The sequence below is a fragment of the Ornithorhynchus anatinus genome, chromosome X5 (assembly GCF_004115215.2).
Source record: "Ornithorhynchus anatinus isolate Pmale09 chromosome X5, mOrnAna1.pri.v4, whole genome shotgun sequence".
Lineage (NCBI taxonomy): Eukaryota > Metazoa > Chordata > Mammalia > Monotremata > Ornithorhynchidae > Ornithorhynchus > Ornithorhynchus anatinus.
In genome coordinates this window covers 17,218,572-17,239,040 of record NC_041753.1, presented here as the reverse complement: position 1 = coordinate 17,239,040, position 20,469 = coordinate 17,218,572, and the positions used below count along the sequence as shown (strand labels likewise).

Below are 20,469 nucleotides of genomic sequence, written 5' to 3'. Positions count from 1 at the left end.
CTCTCCCTTCATGGAAAGGATCGCTTTGAAGGATTTTATCTGTTTAACTGGGCATCTAACTTTCCAGTATGAATTTTTCATCTTTGTGTACAACGTTACCATTATCATTGCTATTATTACCTCTCCTTAATGCTCATATGTGACTCCTGTTAACCCCAGTGGGAGTCCTGAAAATACTGAAGGCAGAATAAATACTTTCACTAAGCCAAGGCTCACTGTTAAATGCACATTCAAGATTCACAATAGAAAAGAAAATGTACAGGCACCATCTGGTATGTACACATATTATGAGGTTGAGCTTTAGGAATGATAGTGCAGAAGGCTATTAAGCAATTTGATTTAAAGTACCACACCTTTAAGGGTTCAACCAGCCAGTTGGTCAGTCAGTTGATGAGCAGTTCCAGAATGCCCAAAGAGAACATCCATGTTATATAAATAGCAGCGTGGCTCAGTGGAAAGAGCCCGGGCTTGGGAGTCAGAGGTCATGGGTTTGAATCCTGGCTGTACCACTTGTCAGCTGTGTGACTGTGTGCAAGTCACTTAACTTCTCTGTGACTCAGTTACTTCATCTGTAAAATGGGGATTAACTGTGAGCCTCATGTGGGACAACCTGATTATCCTGTATCTACCCCAGCGCTTAGAACAGTGCTCTGCACATAGTAAGCGCTTAACAAATACCAACATTATTATTATTATAAATATAATTAGTGGGCATGCCAACCCAAATCCTTCCCTTCCCTTCCCTTCACATAGCAATTCCCTCTAGGTCAGAATTAATTTTGACTGCATTCAAAGTGTAGTGTCTGAGAGCCAGCATGGATACACGCAGATAATGTAAGTAATCTGTTGTTCCTTCATAAGCTTCTGAAGCATAACCTGAAATCTACAAAATGTATTTCTTGTGGGGAGGAGTGAGACGTCTTGGCTTTGGACTGCTCTCGTTGTATAGGGGATAGAAAGAAACCCCACCCTGCAAGTCTTAAAAATCCGTTATAGGACACCAGTTTGATGAAGGGGGAGGAAGCCCAGATCTACTGTACAATAAATATTGAAGTTAATGAGAATCTTCAGTCAGTCAATTGTATTTATTGAGTGCTTTACTGTATGTAGAACCCTGACCTAAGCACTTGGGAGAATACAATGTAACAAACACTTCCCTGCCCACAAGAGCTTATAGTCAAGAGAACGATCTTAGAGTCTTCAGCTGTAACCACAAGAGTTAAAACTAAGAAAAAGGTAATTAGCTTCAAATCATAGCACTTTAGAAACAGACCTTTTTTTCCTTGAAAGTTCTCAGTAAACGGACTTAAATGTGTTGAGTTAAAAGAAGCATTTTGACGGTGACTGTTATTCTTTTCTCTCCATGGAGAAAAGCCTGTTTATAAATATCTAGCATGATTACTAATCTATCAGGGTACAGACATACAAAACATAAACCCCCCATGCACTTATTATATTTTCATTAAAATGCAACTCAATGTGAACTCTGTCCAATTCAGTATGGAACAAATATTCCAATTTTTCAGTTTGCTGTGGCGGCTTCATCCTTTCCCTCGGATTGGATTATGCTGGCAAATTAACATTTCAGAGTATACTGATTTCCAAGAATTGCAAAAGGTATATATGAGCACATTCATTATTTTGATGGGGAAACTGAGGCACAGAAACTTAGCAACTAGGTCAAGGTAAACGAGAAGCAGCATGGCTTAGTGGAAACAGCATGGGCTCGGGAGTCAGAGGTCATGGGTTCTAATCCCGGTTCCATCACTTGTCTGCTGTGTGACTTTGGGCAAGTCACTTAACTTCTCTGTTGCCTCAGTTACCTTATCTGGAAAATGGGGATTAAGACTGTCAGCCCCACGTGGGACAACCTGATTACCTTCTATCTACCCCAGCACTTAGAACAGTGCTTGGCACATAGTAAGTGCTTAACAAATACCATCATCATTCAAGAGCTTAGTACAGTGCTCTGCACACCATAAGCGCTCAATAAATATGATTGAATCAATGAATAAACAGAGAATGACCACAGCAGGACCAGGATTAGATGTCAGGTTTTCAAGTTCCCAGGCCTATAACATATTTAATGCACTAAGCTACCTCTTGACAACTTCATCATTTAATCAATAGAGAAATGAGGGCACATAGATCTGAAGAAATAATTTAAGAATACAATTTTCTTTTGTAGAAAATTGGTGTGTTTACCCTCAGTGCAGGAGTTTGTTTTCTGGTGGGAAAGTCATATTGTTCAGTGACAAAAGAGATTCTAACTTTTCACTGTTTGAGGTTAAACATCTCTGCATTTTCTCTAATTGCATCTGACACAAGGTGATGTAGACAGTTATTTTGAAGATTTCTGTAAGGCTATGCTTTTTTACTCCCCTGGTAAATATATTCTGGTCAGCCAAGATCTAAATATTCTAACATTCTAGGCCAGGGGCTGTTAAAAGGGGTTCATCAAAATATGCCTGGGGTTGAGGGAGGCAGTCATTATAGAAGATGGTAGGGGCAGATAATGGGATCTTTGCTGTTTGCTTTATTGTTGGCATTTTCACCCATTCTTGTGGGCCCTGCTGTTATTTTCTGCTTCTGTGCCTTAGTGAGCTGAGCTGTGTGTTGGAGAGGGTGGGAAGGAGTTAGATGGGAGGGGGGACTAGGAATTAGGGGTGCAAAACAAAGTATGTGATGGAGTGGCTATTTTAGGTGAAATCTTGAGACCACTGGGGTTGTTTCAATAAATAATAAATGATGGAATTTATGAAGTCTTTATTGTTTGCCAAAGCACTGTGCTAAGTGTTGGGTAAATGCAAGATAATCAGATCAGACACAGGTACCGTATTAAATGGGGCTCACCATCTAAGAGGTTGAGAGGGCAGGTAACCTATCTGTTATACAGTTGAAGAAACTGTGACACAGAGAGGTTGAGTGATGTGCCCAGGGTCACACATCAGGCTTTTGACAAGACTGGAAAGAGAATCTGGATTTCATGACTCCCAATCCCATGCACTTTCCTCTTGTTCACACTGCTTCCTTTGTTGCTATTTCAAAACGGCAGTTTCGGCAGTTTGAGAACCCCTGATGTAAGCCATCCTATTAGTCTATTGTTCCACTGCAGAGAAATTAAACATTAATAGTAGCTATGTTGGTCCTCAATGTAGTTAATGAATAACTAACATTCATAAAAATGAGTATGCACACACCCTTCATCTTTAGCAAGGATACACCCATGAACCAGAATTCAGAATCCACTGTGAATCTCAAAACACAAAAAAGGGAAGAGGAAAGAAAAAGAAAGGCTTAAAGAATTCAACTGAAGATACATTTCTCCCCAGTGCCACCTGGTTTCTTACCAACTTTTCAGTGCCTCATGCAGAATCTCTAAAATTACAAAAACAGGATTGTTTTTCCTGACTTCTAGAAATGTTGTTTCCAAGTTTATACTTACTTGACCCCAAGAAAAATCCTAGACATAACTCTAGGTTTGCTGTACCTTTAAAAATCTGGGGTTTGCCAGCGTGGGAATGGAAATTTTACACACATGCTTATGCTTTCTACAGTTAGACAGCTGGCAGCACCACTTCCTAAGTCAATTTAAAGGCGCAAAGCTGGTGCATTCTCAGCAATCCTATTTCCCACATCCCTGCTGAAGTGTGAAGCACCATATTGACACCAACGCAGATATGCATTACTCAGGCAAGGTAATCTAGTTACAGTGCATGTAAATATATGTAACATGGGAATGCTAGCTGTTTGGGGCCCCATCTCTGAGCTCTGATTAACTCAGAGACAGCTCCAGGCCATTGACTGGAAGGACTGAGGTGTGGGATGCATAACTCCCTCACTTTCAATTAATTGATGGTATTTATTGAGTGCTTACTGTGTGGAGAACATTGTACTAAGTGCTTTTCATTCATTCAATAGTATTTGAGTGCTTACTATGTGCAGAGCACTGTACTAAGTGCTTGGAATGTACAAATTGGCAACAGATAGAGACAGTCTCTGCCCATTGACAGGCTTACAGTCTAATTGGGGGAGATAGACAAGAACAATAGCAACAAATAGAATCAAGGGGATGAACATCTCATTAAAACAATAGCAATAAATAGAATCAAGGTGATGTACATCTCATTAACAAAATAAATAGGGTAATGAAAATATATACAATTGAGTGAACAAGCACAGTGCTGAGGGGAGGGGAAGGGAGAGGGGGAGGAGCAGAGGTAAAGGGGGGAAAAGAGGGCTTAGCTGAGGGGAGGTGAAGGGGGGTAGAGGGGGAGCAGAGGGAAAAGGGGAAATTCAGTCTGGGAAGGCCTCTTGGGGGAGGTGAGCTCTAAGTATGGTTTTGAAGAGGGGAAGATAATTAGTTTGGCAGAGGTGAGGAGGGAGGGCATTCCAGGACAGCGGGAGGACGTGGCCGAGGGGTCGACGGCGGGATAGGCGAGAAGTGCTTGGAAAAAGACAGAACAGAGTTTGTAGACATGTGCCTTGACCACATCTTCTCGACTCTGAGCCCAGTGTTGGGTAGGGATTGTCTCCATTTGTTGCTGAATTGTTACTTTGCAAGCGCTTAGTATGGTGCTCTGCACACAGTAAAGGCTCAATAAATACGATTGAATGAACAAAGACCCCCACTCTTCCCGGAGACAACTCGGACGAATGATGGGTCTACCGACTCTATTATATTGTACTCTCCGGAAGGCTTAGTACAGTGCTCTCTGCACAGTAAGTGCTCAGTAAATACAGTTGATTGATGGATTGGAATACTCTTCAAATGTCCATTATTACCCCTCTATTCCTTGCCTCCAATCACCTACCAGCCCTCCAATTACCTTCATTAACCCAGCCCTGATTCCCACAGGAGCAGATCAGTGAGTTAAATCTCAGGATGAAGAAGGTAAGGAAGAAAAAGTAGTTGTTATAGTAAACCCAGGGAGGAATAGCTCTTTATCTTTTTATTTTCTTTGTACGGTATTTAAGTGCTTAGTATGTGCCAGTCACTGTACTAAGCTCTGGGTCAGGTAAAAGATAATCAGGTTGGACACGGTCCATGTTCCACATGGAGTTCACAATCTTAATCTCTGTTTTCCAGATGAGGTCACTGAGGTCATAAAGAAGTGTAGTCAATTTGCCCAAGCTCACACAGCAGACAAGGGTCAGAACTGGGATTAGAACCCAGGTCTTTCTGACTTCCAGGCCCATGCTCTATCCACTAAGTCATGCTGCTTATTGTGTGCAGAGCTCTGTACTAAGCACTTGGGAGAGTACAATATAACAGAGTTGGTAGACATGTTTCCTGCCTGCAGTGAGTTACTAGTCTAGAGGTAAGGAAAAAAAGAGACATATAGGGTCAGAGTTTGGGGGAGGGAGACACGGTGTGGTTGGGTGAAGAGGTGAGTGGAGTATCCCTAAATCTTCAGGGACAAGCATAGACATTTAAAGGAAGGTGGGGTGAGTGGAAACTGGAGGGAGGGGAAGTGGAGGTAGGGCAAGATATGTAATAAAAAAAAGACTTATCTGATGGACAGCTGTTTAGTATAAGGATATTCCTAGTGCTATGACCAGTTACCTCATCTGTAAAATGAGGAGTAAGACTGTGAGCCCCATGTGGGACAGTGACTGTGTCCAACAGGAATTGACTTATATCTACACTAGCATTTACTATAGTGCCTGGCAAATAAATTCTAAAGAAATACCATTAAATAAGCACTCAATAAATACGATTGATTGATTTAAATCTGCCCCCAGTTCCCTCCCTGCCCTAACAGGTGAGCTGTGGGGGGTAAAAGTTGGGGAGCAGGGGGTTCCAAAAAGAAGTGGAGTGATTGGAATAGGAGCAGGGGTGGAAGCTGGGTGAGAATGAAAACAAAAATGACATACCTAATTGATAATCTGTGACAATGGGGATATTTCTGTTGTTATTGTGGGCTATTTTTGCCAACAGGTTAACCAGTATGTCTTAACAACAAATAAATAATCAGTTCAAGGGACCCACACAGTCTTCCCACCTCCTCAGGAGAAATAAATAACTCCTGATTATTCAATGTTTGATTATCTGGGATCTTTGCTTCTTTTTTTTTTTCATATCCCACAGACTTTCACTCTCTCTACTTTCTAAGCCTTATTGAAGGCACGTCTCCTCCAAGAGGTCTTCCCCGACTAAGCCCTCATTTCCTCCTCTCCCACTCCCTTCTGCATCACCCTTGCACTAAGGTTTGCATCCTTTATTTACCCAGCACAGCCCCCGTAGAATTTACATACATATCCATAATTTAATTTATTTACATTAATGTCTGTCTTCCCCTCTCGGCTGTATACTCGTTCTGGACAGGGAACGTCTACTGACTCTTTCATACTGTACTCTCCCAAGCACTTAGTAGAGTGCTCTACACACAGTAAGCACTCAATAAATACCATTGATTTTTTTTTTTTAATGGTATGGATTAAGCATTTACTCTGTGCCAGGCACTAAGCACTGGATTAAATACAAGGATGGACACAGTCCATGTTCCACATGAAGCTCACAGTCTTAATCCCCATTTTACAGATGGGTTAACTGAGGCACAAAGAAGTTAAGTGACTTGTCCAAGGTCACACAGCAAACAAGTGGCAGAGCTGGGATTAGAACCCAGGTAATCTGACTCCCAGGCCTGTGCTCTTTCCACTAGGACATATTTCTTCTTCTTACACCCTGGTTTGTCTGCCTTTAGCCAATTTACTATGCATTAGACCTTTTCCGAAGGTACACTTGCACACAAACTTAAAGCCAAACCTAAATGCTTAGCCAAGTAGTCTGGAAGTTACTACCGTAACTTTATTATGCTTGGTTCTTTGGTTGGGAAAGGGGGATAAAGTAATTGTTTGCCCTCTCAGATGTCCCACTAAATTGTAAGCTTCAGAGAAGTGGCATGGCTTAGTGAAAATAGCACGGGCCTGGGAGTCAGAAGGACCTGAGCTCTAATCCAGGCTCCACCATCTTGAGCAAGTCACAATTTCTCTGTGCCTCATTTACCTCATTTGTAAAAAATGGGGATTAAAAGTGTGAGCCCAATGTGGGTCAGGGACTGTGTCCAACCTAATTAACTTGTATCTACCCCAGTGCTTAGAACAGAGCTTGGCACATAGTAAGCATTTAACAAGTATCATAATAATAATAGTAATAACTTTTCTGTGTCTCAGTTTTCCTCAACTGTAAAATGGGGATTCAGTACCTGTTCTCCTGCTGCTTTAGACTGTGAGCTCCATGTGGGACAGGGACTGTATCCAACCTGATTGGCTTGTATCTACCCCAGCACTTAGAACAGTGCCTGGAATATAGTAAAGGCTTAACAAATACCAAAGATTAATATGAGTTTATTCTGAAGGCAGGGATCAGGTTTACTTATTATATTGTACTCTTTCAAGCACTTATAGTACAGGGTTCTGCAGAGTGCTCAATAAATGACACTGATTTGTTGGTTGAAAACTGTCAGGCCCACTCTATTGTATTGTACTTTCCCAAGCACTTAGTATATTGCTCTGCACACAGTAAGCACTCACTAAATACCACTTATTTGATAACTGTGTGGGACAAAAATGGTGTAGTACATGTTATAATGTTGGTATCTGTTAAGCACTTATTATGTGCAGAGCACTGTTCTAAGTGCTGGGTTAGATACAGGGGAATGAGGTTGTCCCATGTGAGGCTCACAGTCTTCATCCCCATTTTACAGATGAGGAAACTGAGGCACAGAGAAGTGAAGTGACTTGCCCACAGTCATACAGCTGACAAGGGGCAGAGTCAGGATATACAGAACCTCATTAAATCTACTGAGAGAAGACATCTGTCTTTTTGGTACCCTGAGGAAGTTTATGTGACTGTTTAACAGAATGCACAATTTCCTTTCACTATACCTATTTATTATTCTTTTTTAGCTTATGCAAAGGGGAATGGGGCTACACTTTTTAATCTCATTTTCTCTCATGTTTCAGATACTAGCCACAAATGGTTTCCTTATGGGTTTACCACAGTTTTCTTTTGCTACTCCTCTTACAGATCAATTTGTAACACTAATTCCCCAGTGGTTTCAGTAGAATGGGTCATTTACATGCCCTACATACTTGATGCCTTGGTCCCCATATGGCATTGTGACAATTTCCCAATGCCCAAGACAGTTTGGTCCTGAGTGTATCATACTCCAGAAACCTGGATTTCCAAGCCTGCCTGTTGAACCAAATTCCCACACTATATATTTTTGAGACAATTTTCAGGGAATTATATATATCGCTAAAAACTTGCTTCTATTCATTTATTCAATTGTATTTATTGAGCGCTTACTATGTGCAGAGCACTGTAATAAGCACTTGGAATGTACAATTCGGCAACAGATAGAGACAACCCCTGCCCAACAATGGGCTCACAGTCTAAACGGGGGAAACAGACAACAAAACAGAACAAAACAAAACAGGTAGTCTGGCCTTCTACCGTTCTATCGTTTACCATTTCATTCATTTATTGGCATAGACCTGTTTTGAAGAAAAATATTAGTTTAACTAAGTGGAGAAGTTGGTTGAGAAGGGTAGAAAGGCAATTTCGATTGTTGGGCAAAACCAAGGCTCCAAAAATATGGGTTCTTGTACGAGCTCTGTGACTTACTTACTCTTTGAATCAGGGATCCACACTTTGACTCTCTGGGCTTAATTTGGTCATTTCTGAAAATCAGCAGGAACATCATCCCTCTGACAAAGAACTATTATGATATTTACTTGGGAAATTTTGTTTTTAAAAAAGGTTTGCTAATATTGAGTACGATAAAAATGTGTTGCAGTGATCCCCTGGTGAGGTCAAAGCTCCTAAACCAGATGTCACGTGTGCCTTTTTTCAATTCTGTTTACTGGAACAGATGCATATTTGAGATGAGAGAACAATAAGCTTAGCTAGACTGGGAATAGGGAAGAGAGAGAGTGAAAAGCAAGGGGGGAAAAAAGGGGTTATCATTTCCTACTTCTCTGTGTCTTGATTTCTCCTACTTGTATAATATTTGTCCAGGAAATCCTTTTCCCTTCAAGGTGAATTCAAGAAAACTCACAGACCCCTCCACCCAAATTTCTTAAAAAGGGAGGAAAATGCAAACAAGAATAAATTTAAATTATATATTTTCATTATGTGTTTTCCCATAATGTGCATAATATCCAAAACAATGTGGTGAATTTTCACTAAAATACAGAGAATTTAAAAAAGAAAGTGAATAATTCCTTTCACTCTGGTGCAGGTTTATCCTGTGCATTAGATAAATCTAATCCTTGAAACTGCTTGCTTGTAAGCCTCACAAAAAGCTCCCCCCAAACCTGTCTATCCTTTATGTATTTCCATAATAATTGCAGGATTTTCTGGTGACTGAAGGCAATAACGTAGCATTTCAATCAGAAGGGTGTTCAGCTAGAAGCATTGTATCCCTTAAGTAATGTTCATGGAATACAATCTAATCTTTCTTTGAAAAAAATGAAAAAATCAGATATTGGAAAGTAATATCTGATTCTACCTCCCATTGCAGATCCAGCCTTTAATCAATTTTTGTTTCATTACCCTCCCTCTGCAGTAAGATATACATGATTTTGAATTGCAAAACAGTCATTGACATGTCAAGGGTGATGTTTTCTCCATTGGATATTAAACAAGCTCAAAGTCAACTCTTGGGCAGATTTTCAATTTAGTCTCATATGCACACTATGGTCCAATTCTGGTCAAACATGTAAGTTTACAGATATTACAGATATTAAAATGTGTGCATGCACACAAACATCGGTGCCAACTTTTCCAAAGGAAGGGCAAAAATTTTAGGGGGGATGGGGCCTGGAAGGGGATAGGTTTTAAAGAGCTCACAGGCCAGTATCTTACCATTTGGGATCCTTTCATCCCTAACTGGTGACTCTCAGGGCTTGTCAGAGACCTGGGATTAGGGACACTGGGAATTTAGCTCAAGAACTCCAGGAAATGATCGCCACCTTATTACCATGGAGTTGGCACTTAGGTGCACAAATGAAGAGATGAACTGTAATTTACTGTGTTCAAAGAAATAAAGACCCCTCAGACAGTGGAGTCTTTCCCACTCAAATTTATACTGATTTTAAAAGAAATCCCTTATTCCTTGTGTATCTGCTCTTCCCCCACCTTTAAAATTGTGAGCTCCCTATAAGCCAAGGACAGTGTCTGACTCATACTCTACTAAGCATCTAGTACAGTACTTGTCAGGAATAATATGAATACTATAGTGACACTGGTAATTTAGAATTACAGATTATTCAGTTGCCTAGGTGCTGAGATCCAGAAACAATTCATTCTGGTCCAGTAGTTAATTGTACTTCTTTTTGAGTGCCATAAAAGCTGTTTACCCAGAGAATAGAATGGAACGGGCAGGGAATGTGTCTATTCAATTTTATATTGTACTCTCTCAAGAGCTTAATACACAGTAAGTGCTCAATAAATACCACTGAATGAATTGCATGCATGAATAAATGACTGAGAAATTGTTTTGTGGACTTGTTCTTATGCGAGACACTCAGTTTTAGTTTCATATCTCAATCTCCAAACCTTGTTTCTGCAGCGTCTAGTGAACCAGTGATGTTTAGGTGGATATCATTAAAAGGAGGAGATGTGGGAAGCGTTTTCAGGGGCCATTGATATTTTTTTGGCAGAATGCCATCCTCGACAATGGTGTATGAAGCAGCTGTGCTGAGGAGAACTCATAGAGATATTCTGTTCCTAAACCACAGACTGCAATCCAGCTAGCCATCTCGCAATGTGTGCTGTTGGTCATAGGGGGACTGCTGAGAGAATATGAATAATTCAAAGCAAACTCTTACCATTTAGGGCAGAGCAAATCAAAGGCCACATCTCGAAGATAGCAGGGTACTCTAAATAAATGGCAGTGGGAATTGACAGCCCAAAATATTGCTTGCTCTTTTGTGGAAGATGCAGTGGCTTCATCTGGCAACCTCCTGAGGGTTTGAACATATTTAGGAACAGGTTGTTCACCAAAATGGGGAAAGGGTCAGTGCAGATGCCTTTCCCAACCAGGATTAGAAGAGGACTATGACTGATAGACTTTTCCCACTAATTAAAAATCAAATGGAAAACTGTACATCAACCTGGTATGTAGCAATCAGAAATGAGATGATTTCCACAGGAAAGGCTTGTTGTAAGATTGGGAAAACAAGAGGCAGTGAGAAAACCTTACTGAGCACTGCAAATAGCTATTGCAACATTGCTTGAAAGAGTGTGGAAGAGATTTCTATTATCATATTAGCATGTACTATGTGCCGAACACTATACTAAGTGCTTGGGAGATGTGACTTGAGTAGAACTTTGAAGGTGGGGAGACTGGTGCTCTGTCGGATATGAAGTGGGGAGGGAGTTACAGGCCAGAGGGAAGACATGGGTAAGAGGTCAGAGGTCGGCGACAAGTCTGAAAAACATTGTAGCTTAGTGGTAAATCACAGTCCTGGAAGTCAGAGGACTGGGTTGTAATTCTGGCTCTTCCAGTTGCCTATTGTGTGACTTTGGGCAAGTCACTTCACTTCTCTGTGCCTCAGTGTCCTCAACTGTAAAATGGGGATTCAAAATCTGTTCTACTTTCTACTTTAGCCTTTGAGCCCCATGTGGGACAGGGACTGTGTCCAATCTCATTAACTTATATCTACCCCAGTACTTAGAACAGTGCTTGACACACAGTAAGCACTTAACAAATACCATAAAAAATAAACAAAATGTGCCAAGCATTGTACTAAGCTTGGGAGTAGATACAATGCAATCAAATCAGACAGTTCCTGTCCTGTGGTCTAAGGAAAACAAGTATTTAATCTTCATTTTACAGATGAGGAAACTGAGGCACAGGGACTTTAACTCAACTTGCCCAAGGACACACAATAGACTAGTGGCAGAGAACTTAGCTTGGCACATAATAAGTGCTTAACAAATACCATCATCATCATCATCTAAGTTCTGTGCCCTATAGAGTAGGCCACAGAAGCTACTGGTTTGGTTGGCATTTTAGAGGCTGGGTACATACAAAATCCTTTTTTGAAAATGTTTTCATGCATTCCTTCCTAGCGAAAAAATATTTTTATAAACTTACAAAAGGGTACTTTTTATGGACTTTCCAAATGGTATACATTGAAAAGAGGTTTTTCATGAATCAGCAACAGCACTAAAGTGCAATAGCCTCCCTTAACCAAAAGAGCAAAACATTCTATTACAAATAAGAAAGTTAAACAAGTACTGCACCTTCTTCATTAGAAAGCCATTTTATATTGGAAAACTGTTAACATGAGCTAGTTTGCCAGGAAAGAAAAATTTCTAAGGGAGCCTCTGTTCTCAGCTCTTGAAATCAGTTTAAGATGTCAAAATATTTGTTTAATTCATGTAACGGTGTTATTCAAGGATCGGTAATCCAGCACAACAAATTCAGTTTGGGGGTTGATACTGTAGTTCTTCCTGACAAGGTTATACTTTTAGTGAAAAAGGAATTTGTAGGGAAGAAATAATAAATATACAAAAGGTTGAAAAAATGATTTGATTGCCAAAGGGTAAATGACAGCTGAAATACCAATGTCAGCTAATTTCTATTCTAATCAAGCACACAATTTTCTGGTGACTTTTTTGGTGAGCAATGCACAATACATTTTTCCTTATAAGGAGGTTGAATAATAGATACTGTTATTGTTAACTATTTAGGATAAACTGATATAACAGTCATGAAATGCAATTTTTGCTCCAGTTTAGGACAGACTAATTTTTTTTCCAGGCAAAATTAAAATTTGCTTATCATCCTAAAGAAAAGGGTACTCAAGGGGTAGACTTTTTTTTATGTGCGGTGTGATTTTGTTTAAATGTTGGAATTCACAAGACTGAGATATGCAAAGGTGTGCTAGATTAAATCAACAGCCAAAAAAGGATTGTGTATTAGCTACAATATTCTTATTGCTTGTTTGAAGGCATGATTTAGAAAACTGAGATATTTAACTTTGAAACAAATTCCAAGTATGAACTGTTATACTAGCAACCAAATTTCAGTTTAGGGAAGACATTCCTCCTTTGATGAAGGAATTGTGTTAATGAGATCATTGTTGAGAATGGAAAATCAATTGTAGAAGACTGGAGAAAATGAAATCAAACCTCTGATTCTCATCCTAACGATAGATTAGAGACCTACTAAATAGGCAACAAATGGTTCATAGGAATAAACAGACTTTCCTCTCAACGAGTGTTTATTGTGGAATATTTTGAGTTCTGAATTTTTAAATTTCAAAAAGAATGGACACAACATTAATATGAACATTTAGCAATACACTCTGGATGTTCTCCATTACATTTATTGATTGAGGTTAAGCCAGACTTTCTAGTTGGCTGCAGAATTGGCTATTGGAGTGTGTGCAGAAGTAATAGTAATTGCCGATGTGCAGGGTTTATTCTGAGATTAATTGCACTTTATTGAATAAATTAAGCATACAAAGAGATCTTTGTTTCTGAATTAGATTCAAAAGGCGATTGGCTTTTTATGCCTTTTTGGAGTATCCATTCAGAAATATAAATTGTAAGGAAGCGTGGGTAGATTCATTCATTCATTCAATCATATTTATTGAGCGCTTACTGTGTGCAGAGCACTGTACTAAGCACTTGGAAGGTACAATTCAGCAACAGAAAGAGACAATCCCTACCTAACAACAGGATGAGAGTGAAGGATATAATATATACAGATGGTTGGAGGCATGTTAGATAAAGTTTTGAGTGAAAGTAAAGGTTGCTCTAGACTTGGATATTTATAGGGTCACTAGATGGTAAGCGTACTGTGGGCAGGGAAAGCATCTACCAACTCTGTTGTATTGAACTCTCCCAAGCTCTTAATACAATGTCCTGCACAGAGTAAGGGCTCAATAAATACCACTGATTGATTAACCTAATCTATTTTTTTCCACTTTCTCTTTTATATGGGCAAAATCCATTTTCCTCTTTGGTAGTAGCTGGGATTCCTATTGGAAATCCAAAGAAACTTCCACAGCATTTTTTGGCTTCCTCAAAAGAAGAAAGCCATATCTAAAGCAGGTGCTAGTCATGGCCTCATTATTATTGGTTTGCAGTGCTGCAATATTGATCCTGTCTGATTTCAAGCTGGAGGGACAGAGCTTGAGGGTTAGGCTGTGGTTTTCTACTTACTGCTCCAACCCTGCCTTTCAGGTACTACCTTGCTAGGTCAGCTCTGTGGAGCCAGGCTGGCTCTTGAGGGGAGAGCATTTCTTCTTAGACAATACCCAAACCAGGCCAAGGAGACCAAGCAGATAAGGGTGAAGGTATGACTGTGATGTAATTCTGATCTAAAGGAGGCTTACAGTCTCCTCCAAGAGGCCTTCCCCGACTAGGTCCTCATTTCCCTTACCCCCGCCCACCCCCCCCGAATAACTCTTGCACTTGGATTTGTTCCCTTTAATCACCCCACCTTTAGTCCCACAGCATTTATTTACATAACTGGAATTTATTTTAGCGTGTATCTCCCCATCTACCCTGTAAGCTCCTTGTGGGCAGGGAACGTCCATAACTCTGTTATGTTATACTCTGCCGAGAGCTTAGAACAGAGTTCTGCACACTGTAAGTGCTCAGTAAATACCATTAATTGATTCCTTTGTGAAATATACACAAATAGATGCATTGCTACTATTACTGACTTTGGGATTTCCCTTTCCTTCTCCAGTCATGTAACCCAGTGAATTTGATCTTTAATAAGCAATTAAGGATGCCTATGTGGATTTCAAATAGAATTAGTATATCAGTCAGTCAATCAATCACATTTATTGATTGCTTACTGTGTGCAGAGCACTGTACTAAAGTTCTTGGAAGAGTACAATACAACAGAGTTGGTAGTTAACAGGTCTTATCCAGTAAGAGTTGCAGTGGAATCTCCTTTGAGGCTCACTACAGTAGGAAGTCACCTGCCTTAAGGGACCTCTTTTGAGTACTCTAATGCAGTATCCCATGTCATTTTCATTCAGTCTTTCATTAAAGATCTTCCCTGACTAAGCAATCGATTTTTGTTGGTCCCTGGAGTGATTGCTTGAAGCAGGTTTCATTGCATTTATTCAAGAGGCTTCTGCTACTATATGAAATGCATTTGGGTTTTGTACCCAGTAAAAAGGATTTCATTTAATAGCTCTATTTTTTTTCATGGCTCAATTCTGGATTACATTTTCTGGTAGACTGGAAATTTGAACTGGTATCAGATACCTGTTTAATTCTCTACCTAGTCTGTTTCCCATTGTTCTTTCACAGTGAACAGTTTTTTTCTGTTGGGAGATTTGAATCTTTTGACAGTGTCTTTCCTGTTTGCAGGAACATAAATACCAACTTAGTGTCTTTTGTACTTTACATGGAAACAGGATTACATTTTGTGACTGTCTTGTCCTTCATGGACATTGGAATAGGCCTTTTTGCCCTTTGTACATGCAGGTTAGACAAGAACAGAAAAGTCATTAGCTAGCTCGTACACACTTCCTAGCTGACTCTCTTTTCAATTATGTTCTTTACTGATCATGTGCAGTGAATTTTCTGCTGAAGGAACCCCTGACTGAAACCCAAACCTTTTTTTTTTCCAGAACAAGTTTTGGTTCAAGAAAAATGGTTAATTCAGATAGCCTTATCTGAATTGTTTCGGCTTAGGTTGTTTCACTTCAGAACGTCCTTAAAGGATTTAACAGAAATGGGGAGTGAAAATGGATTACATTGAGGTGAAAAATAAAGGATGATTGGCTGAAGTGAAGATCCAAGTAGCATACTTGACTTGTGACTAGGATTCTGTAGATGTTAAAAGAGCCTTGCTCTAGGGCACAAGTTCCAGAGATCACTGTGTGCTATGAAAATAACCAGATAAACTCTTCAAGCTTCTGATTCCTTCATCCCAAAGACCACTGTCATTCAGCCCTCCCAGCTCCCTTTATGATTATAAGTACATTACGAAATGGCAAACTGAGCCTCATCAGCCATTCATTCATTGCATCCTTCCTCAGAGGATGTAGTGCTATTGATGCTTCTGCTTCCCACCAATATCTTTCTCTAAAAAATGTGCTCCCCATTCATCCAGGGCCTATCAAATGTTCCTGCCTTTTCTGTGGACCAGAATGAGGAACTTGGTTTTCAATTCTAGTTCATTCTCCTGCTTTTATCACGTACACCAGCATGCCTATCAAGAGTATAACTGATAATTGCTTCACAGTTTTACATATCAAGACACACCCTTTTTAAAGCCTAAAATAATCACTCTTTGCCAAATCTGAAAGATTCCTGGGTGTATAGATGAACAAACAACCAAAAAAAATGAGCATTTTTATCTATAGCTTGAAGCTTAAGAATAGTTTAGAGTGCATAATCTTCCCCATGAAATATATTAAAGTCTAACTTCATTTCTGAGCATTGAGTTTGGGATTTATACATTATTTAAATGCAATTTTGTGGCACAGTAAGCTATTCTTTCCCAAGGTAATTTTAAGCACACACTAGCAACCAAAGCCCTGCATGTAAGATGCTGAGTTGAAATCAGTATTCCTCTCCAGTCCAGGATATTGGACTCACTTTTCATACAGAGTGGTTCTAAATATAGCTATTAAGTGGAGGCAAGGATTACTTCCATAAAAATAGCATAGATGCAAATAGAGGAAAGATACATACCAATGATTATCACAATCAGTCATATTTACTGAAAACCTCATTGAACACTGCACTAGGCAACTGTTTTTGACAACCTAAAACAGAAGTCAAGACAGGGTCTATAAAACAACAAGTAATGTGATATTTCTTAAGCACTTTCTATGTGCCAAACGAGACCCAAGCATGAGGGATGTGGATGAGCCTGCAAGTACCCTAATGAGCCCCGTGCCCCATTTCACCAGGTCAATCAATCATATTCATTGAGAGTTTACTGTGTGCAGAGCACTATACTAAGCACTTGGGAGGGCACAAAATAAGAGTTGGTAGCTAAGTTCTCTGCCATTGTTCTTGTCTGCCTGTCTCCTCCGATTAGACTGTAAGCCCATCAAAGGGCAGGGACTGTCTATCGGTTACCGATTTGTACATTCCAAGTGCTTAGTACAGTGCTCTGCACATAGCGCTCAATAAATACTATTGAATGAATGACTGCCCACAATGAGCTTACAGTCTAAAAGAGGGGACAGACTTTGATATAAATAAATTACAGACATGTACATAAGTGGCATGGGGCTGAGGGAGGGGTGAATAAAGGGAGCAAATCCAAGTGCAAGGATGACAGGGGAAGAGGAAATGAAGGTAGATGTGCCTTCAATAAAGATTTGAAGGTGGGGAAAGTGATAGTTTGGATACGAAGAAGAAAGGCGTTCCAGGCCAGAGGCAGGATGGGTGAGAGGTCAGTCGCAAGATAGATGAGATTGAGGTACAGTGAATTGGGTGGTGTTAGAGGAGCCAAGTGTGCGGGCTGGGTTGTAGTAGGAGAGCATGGAGATAAAGTAGGATGGAGCAAGGTGATTGAGTGCTTTATAGCTGTTGGTAAGTAGTTTCTGTTTGATGTAGAGGTGGATGGGCAACCACTGGAGGTTCTTGAGGAGTGGGAAAACATGGACTGAATGTTTCTGTAGAAAAATGATCCAGGCAGCAGAGCGAAGTATGAATGGGAGTGGGGAGAGGCAGGGAGGTCAGCAAGGAGGCTGATACAGTAATCAAGACAGGATAGGATAAGTGCTTGGATTAACATGGTAGCAGTTTGGATGGAGAGGAATGGATGGATTTTAGTGGCTGTGGAGGTTGAACTGACAGGATTTAGTGACAGATTGAATATGTGGTTTGAATGAGAGAGTTGAGTTGAGGATAACGCCAAGGTTAAGGGCTTATGAGACAGGAAGGATGGTGGTGCTGCCTATAGGGATGGGAAAGGCAGGGGAAGACAGGGTTTGAATGGGAAGATAAAGAGTTCTATTTTTACATATTAGGTTTGAGGCATCAATAGGACTTCCTGAAAGCAGGAGGATATATGAGACTGCAGAGGAGAGAGATAAGGACTGGAGATGCAGGCACATAAACTCCCTTGCTAGTGATCTCGGGGCAGCCTCCATTCTAAAGAGTAAAAATAAGCCTTGATTTCGTTGGAAGTTTCAAATTTCGTATGTTTTACTCCATTTACATTTTCCTAAAGCCCTTCAACTTCAACTTATCATCATCATCATTATTATTACTAATAAAACCATTTATCATTCTTAGCCTAATCTGTCAAAGACAGAGCCAAAAGTCATGCAATAATAACAGTAGTAATGATATTGATTAGGTGCTTATTCAGTGAAGGGAGCTTTACTCAGGTCTGGGTTTCACTGTCCTGCAGAGGGGAGGACAGGTCTGCAAGGAAGCAGTGTGGCCTAGTACAAAGAACACGAACCTGGGAGTCAGAGTACCCGGCTTCTCATCCTTCCTCCACCATTTGTCTATGTGACCTTGGGCAAGTCACTTAACTTCTCTGTGCCTAAGGTACCTCATCTGTAAAATGGGGATTAAGATTGTGAGCCCCATGTGGGACAGAGCCTGTGTCCAATCTAATTATCTTGTAACTACCCCAGAATTTAGAACAGTGCCTGGCACATAGTAAGTGCTTAATAAATACCGTTTAAAAAAAAGGCTAGAAAGAGACCAGGGAATGCAAATGAGGGAAAGGCATCCCCACCCCACAAAAAGACAATGTCAAGCCACTGGGTGAGAGGGGCAGAGAGAGAGGGAAGGGAAAAGAAAACTCACAAGTTCCTCCTGAAGCACTTGCAAAGGCTGATGTGGTTTCAGATTAACTCTGTCCTGCTCTGGCACACTGCACTCTCCTGGAAGGGAAGAAGGAAATGGGGAGAGAATAGTGCGGAAGGAGAAGCAGACAGTTTACCATCATCCCAAAATACACAGAACATGCATAGGCAGACCCCCCACACTTTTTTTTTCTTGAAGTTCATCTTCTCAGCTAAAAGATACAATGCACAATTTCCTTCCCAAATAGTTTTCAAAGACATTTGGCCTTCGAAATTTTCTATTTGGAATGCCAAACTGGCCATTTCCATGAGCAGTTACTTAATGTGTTGCTTCCTCACAGCTTCTCATTTTATCTGAAGTTGTGGAAATGTGTTTGGAAAAGACAATATTCTTGAACTGATAAACTAAAACAAATTAAATTTACGTAGATGTACACTGTCTAAATTTCTAGATAGAATGGTAGGAAAACTCTGGGAAGTCACACAGGCTAACTGGTTTGTAAAATTTAGGCTGGCCTTCCACAAGGCTTTCTTGACTTTGGTGGTTCTATGACAGATTACTGAGGTAATGAGTTTTTGTTGTTGTTGAAATAGCTGCTAGGGGTTAGTTTTGCCATTTATTTTCAAGTTTACAGAAAGCCTACTATGAAAACTGATTGGTTGGAATGTACTGAACCCTTTCAAAGAGCCCTGTTATATTATTGAGATGCAAACTGAAAATGGTGAATCCTATGCCAATAGCTAACTTAATCAATAGTATTTATGGAGTGCTTACTATGTGCAGAGCATTGTACTAAGTGCTTGGGAGAGTACAATGGAACAGAGATGGCAGGCACATTCCCTGCTTTACAGTTCTAATAGATGCATACTCCTAATATATATCCCAAGAGGCAACAGGATTTGAACCTTGTGATTTACATGGTCAGAAAGTCTAGTCGGGAATTGTAATTCCTTGTGAGACTACTTTAAATAGGGTAGAAAAAAGAACGGTGGCACAGAAGTGCAAATCCTATGTTGAAGCCATGGAATATGACAAGAGCCAGAAGACCAAAATGGCTTTCAGTCATCAGAAATTGGTATGTTTCCTTTAGCAAAGGTGTCAGGCAAGTGGTGTAAGCAAGGAAACAGAATCACAACTAATAATGGGCTCTGCAGGCAGAGGCAATAGCAAACCAAAGCACAGTCTTCACACCCATGCAGTTGGTCACACATTTGTCTTTCCAGCCACACCCACACATATAGATAATATTACTGTTAGCAGCTTGATCTTTGAAGAGTAAGGTGGCACTATATATTCTACTAAGAGTACATAAAAAAACTCTAATATCAGACTGAACCTTAAATTTACCCTCCCATATTCCCAACGGGCACTCTCCTTTCCAGCAGTTTTACAGTTATGAAGAAGCAATCTTTTTTTCCTTCCTTCCTTCCCTTCCTCCCTCCCTTTCCTTTTTCCCCCTTTGTCCCCCATTCCTCCCTCCCTCCCCCCTTCATCCCTTCCTCTTTCCCCCCCTTCCTCACTTCCTCCCTCCCTCCCTTCTTTCCTTCCCTCCTTCCTCCTTTTATTCCTCCCTTCCTTTCCTACTTCCTCCCTCCCTTCCTTTCCTACCTTCCTCCCTCCCTCCCTTTCCTACTTTCCTCCCTCCCTTCCTTTCCCACCTTCCTCCCTCTCCCCCTCCCTCCATATCTTCTTTTTCT

At 40.4% G+C, this 20,469-nt stretch overlaps 1 long non-coding RNA gene across 2 annotated transcripts in view; it reads right to left on the bottom strand.

Annotated features, from left to right (window-relative positions):
• The window catches only part of LOC114807894, a 113,223-nt gene that overhangs the window by 51,686 nt on the left and 41,068 nt on the right, over positions 1-20,469 (bottom strand). For both annotated transcript variants that reach the window (XR_003755907.2, XR_003755908.2), the window contains exon 2: positions 18,773-18,849. This is a non-coding gene — a long non-coding RNA (uncharacterized LOC114807894). The remainder of the gene's footprint in view (positions 1-18,772; positions 18,850-20,469) is intronic.